Source organism: Conger conger, chromosome 18, assembly GCF_963514075.1.
Source record: "Conger conger chromosome 18, fConCon1.1, whole genome shotgun sequence".
Taxonomy (NCBI): domain Eukaryota; kingdom Metazoa; phylum Chordata; class Actinopteri; order Anguilliformes; family Congridae; genus Conger; species Conger conger.
The window spans coordinates 6852921-6859290 of record NC_083777.1 but is presented as its reverse complement, the minus strand read 5'-3'; the positions used below and the strand labels follow the sequence as shown (position 1 = coordinate 6859290).

General features: G+C 39.4%; 1 long non-coding RNA gene across 1 annotated transcript; it reads left to right on the top strand.

Annotated features, from left to right (window-relative positions):
* The first annotated feature begins 1698 nt into the window (after positions 1-1698).
* LOC133117864 (uncharacterized) lies at positions 1699-3148 on the top strand. Its single transcript, XR_009706323.1, has 3 exons — positions 1699-1831; positions 1917-1941; positions 2050-3148. It is a non-coding gene; the product is annotated as an uncharacterized LOC133117864 (long non-coding RNA).
* The last annotated feature ends 3222 nt before the right edge of the window (positions 3149-6370 follow it).

Below are 6370 nucleotides of genomic sequence, written 5' to 3'. Positions count from 1 at the left end.
AGCTCAATGCTTATAGTTACAATGTCAATCACAGTCAATGGATTAAAGCAAAGGAATGATGCAAAATTGTCCAGGCTGGAATTGAAGTCAGTAATTTCCCCCGGAGGCACACGTGTTGAATTAAAGTAGTCCATGGTGTCCAGGTCAGCTGTTCAGTTTGACATTTGTGATTCTTCACTTCCTGAGACCTTCACAGAGACCACCCTAAAGAGAGACAAGAGAGGCGTTAAAAAGGTGTCACTTTTGAACAGGTCAAGCATCTGTCTGTGCAGACATGTGTATGTCTACGTAGTATGTGCATTATTTCTGCCTGCATGTACACAGTAGTAACCAATGAGCAAAAGATTATCCAGATTGTTTTGCGTCAACATTCATTTTTAACGTGTACATTTTCATTTTAAATCTAAACACATTTTTCCCTTTTCATAATTTTGCTTTTAAGAAAGTAACATTACATTATGTTGACAAAAGAAAAACTATTGTGACATTGATGTTATGTTCACTCAGGTTTTTTGGCTTGAAGTTTTTCATTATCTCTTGGAAGGGTGAGGACAGAGATGAATGATCAGGACAACAACTGGCTCCTGTATGCTGAAGGTACTATACGCAAAAATGAGATGGATTACGAATACGATGAACTTTATTGTCCCGCTCAGGGAAATTTGTCTTAAAGAGACATTATTCTTTCATTCAAGCCTGTCATTTAATAAAGACATTGATGTTATGTTCACTCAAGTTACTTGGCTTGAAGTTTTTCATTATTGTTACGTTCCACGTTGTATGTATGTCTGTTTCCCCCTTAAATTCTACAGGAGAAGAGCTCAAAAATTTCCATTCGCTGTTCCTGCTGTCAATCATAACCTGGTCCCGCCTCCACCAATCACATCCCTCCTCTGTTTATATAAGCAGTGTGTTGGCTGCCCCACGTAGGCTATGCTAGGCGTGGCGGCTCATTCGGTTGTGAACCCTGTCGGTGTATGTTGTGTTCTCCTACTTGTGTGAATGCGTTTTTCTGTGTATAGACCCTGGGGCAGGTAAGACAGAGGCCTTTATACACTGTTGCTGCACGTAGGGTGAACAATTTAGACACCTTAGGAAAGGGGTGATTGCCACCTATGTAATTTTGGTTATAGAGTAGATATATATTTTGTTCAGTGAACAGTCAGTAACTTGTATTTTGTTTCCAGCTCTATTTGGTTTTGTTAGTTGTCATTGATTTGGCAACACCCAGGTCCCTTGGCCTCGGACCCCATGGGTCTTTGTCTTGGTATATTTGTTTAAAATCTGTAAATGGCACCTCCACTATACTTTTTTGTAAATACACTTTTATTGCAACACAATTCTGGTCTGTTCGATTATTTTCACCACAAACGCTGAAAAATATCTTCCCGGTCATTTTATTTAATTATTTGTTGAGTACTCCCTCCTACCCCTAGACACCTGAGAAACGTAACAATTATTTCTTGGAATGGTGAGAACAGATGAATTATCAGAACAAAAGCCTCCTGTATGCGGAAGGTACTATACGCAAAAATGAGATGCATTTAAGAGAGATTATTCTTTCATCCACGCACATGCTGACACAGGCTTACATAGATTCCTGTTGAATTATTTCTTTTCACTTTTGCAGTAAATAAATACAAGATTTCTAAAAGAATATATACATGTGTGGCAGTGGGGTGCTGAGTTAGGAAGTTACACCAACTAGCCACTAGATGGCTTCTGTTTGAAACTGGTTCCTCCCTATATGTGATGGGGGAAGGGAAAGTTTAATGAAGGCCGCTGATTTTCAGCACCTGTCCCAAGCTTCTCACAACGTGTGTGTATGGAGGTATGTGACGAGGCCTGTGTTTGTGCACTGTAGTTTGTAGAGAGTATGAGCTGTTTTTATATAAAAATGTTTTATCTTGTAACAGATGTGAACGGGTACTGTTTCCTGGGGTATGTATTTGTTTGCAACAACCACAGACAATGTGGTTTTCTTCTGTTCATTCTGTGCATGTAAACCTTTTAAACAATATGTTGGTGATTGGTGTCTATCTGTTATAGAGACTGCTGGGGATGTTTTTCATTGAGAGGACAACAGCAGAGTGGAAGTGTGTGGCAATCGCTGTTCCTCTGGTGTTCCTTTTCATGTTTCTTTTGTTTGATTTTATTTCCAAGTGTTTAATCCTTTTTGCTAGCCAGTGCCCATGATAATGCTGATTAGTTGATCAGCCTGTGTTCACTTAGCACTCTGGCCTGTGGCGGTGCTGGTTAGCAGCTTTGTATATTTATTTGTTTGTTTGTTTTGTTTGTCAAAACCTTCCCGATTGTTTGCCAGGCTAACCCAGCGCTGGATTTATGCATGTTGGGAGGAAGAGCAGGGCTAATGTTTGCAGTGCCACATAGTGTGAAAATTTGAACTTGGTTCTTTGTCTGCACCTGATTATTTGTGTGGGGTGTTTCTGACCGACGGTGTGTTTAACCCCTTGCTCTGCCTCAGAAGAGTAAAATAATTGTTTTAAGTTTGGGGTTAGTCCTTAACTGTGGGGAAGTTTTATTGTGCTCAAACATTCCATAATGAAATCAATGCAATAAATTATGTTTTGATACTTCCTAACTTTTCCTTGCTCTGCATGGTTAATTCTTAGTATACGTGTGACCAGATTACAGATGGTATGTTCTTCACACTCCATGCTCCCCTGTCATAGCATTTTCTGGTTGTTCGTGTCTCTTGTCCTAGTTCGCTTTCCATAGTCATTACTTCACCTGTCTCTCACTTCCTGTTTCCCTGCACCCGTACGTGTTATTCATTTCAGTTAATTTGTCTATCTGTTTACCTGTCTGTTTCCTAGTTTCCTTGCCAGATTATGTGTCTTGACTGTACTTTCCAGTGTTTTTCTGCCTGCCTGCTCTGTGTTCCAACTCCATATGTGTGCCTTCTGGTTTTGGATTTGCTTTCTTGGCCAATCTTTGCTTGGCCTTTTGGATTTTGATTCTGGGATTATGTTGTACCGTTGGCTGTTTGGACTGCCTTCCGTTGTTTGGATTTTTGCTCGTTATTTCGACTACAAACTTGATTTTCTCTGTTGCACGTGTTTGCCTGCATTCGACCCCATGCCTGCCTGATCTGCCTGTCATTTAATAAAGACATCTTTTCTGCCTACTCCTGGGTTGTGCTTGGTACTTTGGTCTGGGCACTTGATAATGTTCATGTTATGAGAAAATAAAAACACACCTGTGCTAATTGCCTTATTGATGTAGTTCCTACAGCTGTCAGCTCTGTGTGGAGGAGTGGCATTTGCCTCCGGGTTACACTTACTCAGTAAAAACTTAGAGCTTCAAACAAAAAGCTAATTATGACAAGACTAGCCATCCCATTCCCATAACTTTCCCATACACCATTATTGTAACACACACACACACACACACACACACACACACACCCGGAGGGAGAGCTCTGCCAGCATAACAGCATAACTGAGACATAATTAGCAACTCTAAAGTCAGCTGTGTTATAGTTGTCTGTACTCTTGAACCACCATCTGAACCATCCATTTCCAGCATGAAAATCATTTGTTGGAGTTAGCTTGCCTGCTCATACAAAGTGACCTGGTGGCAAGCTAGTAACAACCTATTTTGTGTTCTAACTTTAAATTGAAGTTGATGGACATTTGCCTGACCAGCACCTGCAGTGTCTGTTGCAGCTAGCACTCGTGTTGCTTACAAACAATCTTCATGACCAAACTGTCCACACAAAAAAATGACATGAATAAAACAATGAAGACTCCCAGGCTTCCCATTATTAATTAACCAGAAGAAATATGCACCCCTGAACATATGAAATAAGGAATAATAATCAGTGCTGTTATATGAGAGACATGACAGTCACCTTTAAGTATGAAGCGTGAAGTTGAGAATTGGCTTGATGGAGCTTTGGCAGTTACACGTTTGCCCGTTTCCTCAGAACTGCACAGATCACTGAGAGAGAGAGGCGTGCATTTCACTAATTTTTCAATTTCATTTTAACCCAATAAAAAATAAACTACAACAAAATACTGAAATTAGTATATTACAATATCAAGTGAACAGCGTATATAAAAAAAAAGTTTGAAAAACAGTACAAATAGAGATCAAACCAATCAACCAAACCCAGCTAATTCTCGAACCCAGATTCACTCTCGGAAAGCAACCATGAACTTACCAAAAGAAGCTCCTTGGACAAAGCACCTTCTTCAGTTTCTCTGACGCTTGACTAACTGTTCAAGGAACTTGGCTAACACTGACGCATACTCTAGTAATAGTCATATATAAATTAACTTGGTTAGCTCAGAGACACATCTACATATAGAGCATGCACATCTACACAATAGAAGAAGAGACACGCCTCTTTGTATCAAAACCTTTTCTGGAACAGAGCTCAGGGAATCATACTATCAAAGTTTGAGTATTTAATCTATAAGTAATCATTTTAATAATTAAATTACCAATTGACCCGTCTTCTCATTTACAAGGTTTCAATAACTTATTTAGAAATGATGTTGATAGTGATGAAAAACATTATCAGAGGAAAGATTTGCATATATTAAGCGGTTGGCATTTATATAGCACCATTATCCAAAGCGCTGTACAATTCAGCCATTCATACACACACTCACACACCAACGGAGATTAGCGGCCATGCAAGGCACCGACCAGCTCGTCAGGAGCATTTGGGGGTTAGGTGTCTTGCTCAGGGACACTTCGACACAGCCCGGGCGGGGGATCGAACCGGCACCTCTCCGACTGCCAGTCGACTGCTCTTACTGCCTGAGCCATGGGACCCCCTACTATTATGTAGTATATATATAAATCCTTCATTTTACCTTGTGACTGGTGACTGGTGACTGGTAGTCACAAAAGTTCGTTATCACACTCTAAATGCCAGAATTCCATGCAAAACAAAGTGCCTATTTTTCTTAGTGTCCAGTAAGGTGAATTCATGATTTCCACAAGTATCTTGATACAAGATACTACTTATGTAAAAAAATGAATTTACCTCACTGGACACTTTGTGCTTCACAATAGCACATAGCATAGAAGAACAATAGCACTTTTTTAACATCAAATAGAAGTATCAGTATTGCATGACATTTCATTACATTCCAAGGCATTTAGGAGACGCTCTTATCCAGAGCGATGTACACCGAAGTGCAGATCACACACAAGTACAAGTGCGAAGAGGACCTGAGAGGACAGTACTGTTCCGAGTTGCTTCAACTGTTATGTTCTGCTGTGACAGAAAATTAATGTATTATATATTTGATCTGTATTTCAGTATGGTATGGACTTGTTTGCTATCATATTAATCTTGTTGCTAATCCATACCATCTTAAAAATAATTAAACAAACAGGCTGAGGAGAAAACTTGAAAAAGTGTTTGTCTCTCATACTGTATGGTATATTCTGTAGCTCTGTTTCTTGTATGCAATAGGTTGTACTGTTTTGTAGGTCTGTTTCGTGGAATACAGTGAATACTATAGCTCTGTTTCCTGTAATAATATGCATACTGCAGCTCTGTTTTGTGTAATATTATGAATATAAATAAATAGTATAGCTCTATTTGCTGTAAAATACTGCACACTGTAACAGTTCCCTATATGTAATATGTTGCATATTGTAGTTCAATTTCCTGTATATAACATATTGGAAACTTAGGCTCTGCTTCCTATAGACTTCTGTAATATACAGTACTGTGCAAAAGTTTGAGGCAGGTGTGAAAAAATGATGTAAAGTAAGAATGCTTTCAAAAATATAAATGTTAATAGTTTATTTTTAGCACTTAACAAAATGCAAAGTGTGTGAACAGAAGAAAAATCTAAATCAAATCAATATTTGATGTGACCACCCTTTTCCGTCAAACCAGCATCCATTCTTCTAGGTACACTTGCACAAAGTCAGGGAAATTGTAGGCATATAGATAGGTGTATGATAATAATAATAATAATAATAATAATAATGCATTTTATTTGTAGTGCACTTTACATTTGGAGACCAAATCTCAAAGTGCTACAGGGTAAAAACAGGGAAAAAACACCCAATGGCATGTATAAAATGTAAAAACTAAGAAAAAGCTTTGGTAAACAGGTAGGTTTTAAGCCCTCTTTTAAAAGCATCAGTGGTCTGTGGTGCTCTCAGGTAGTCAGGGTATTTCACAGGCGGGGAGCAGCCGAGCAGAAGGCTCGGTCGCCCATGGTGCAGAGCTTGGTCTTGTGGGGACGGAGGCGGTTGGTGTTGGCAGAGCGAAGGTTTCGAGTGGAGGGTTCTGGGGTGAGGAGTTCTTTGAGATAGGGGGGGGGTATTTCCATAGATGCACTGATGGGTCAGAAGGGATATTTTGTATTCAGTC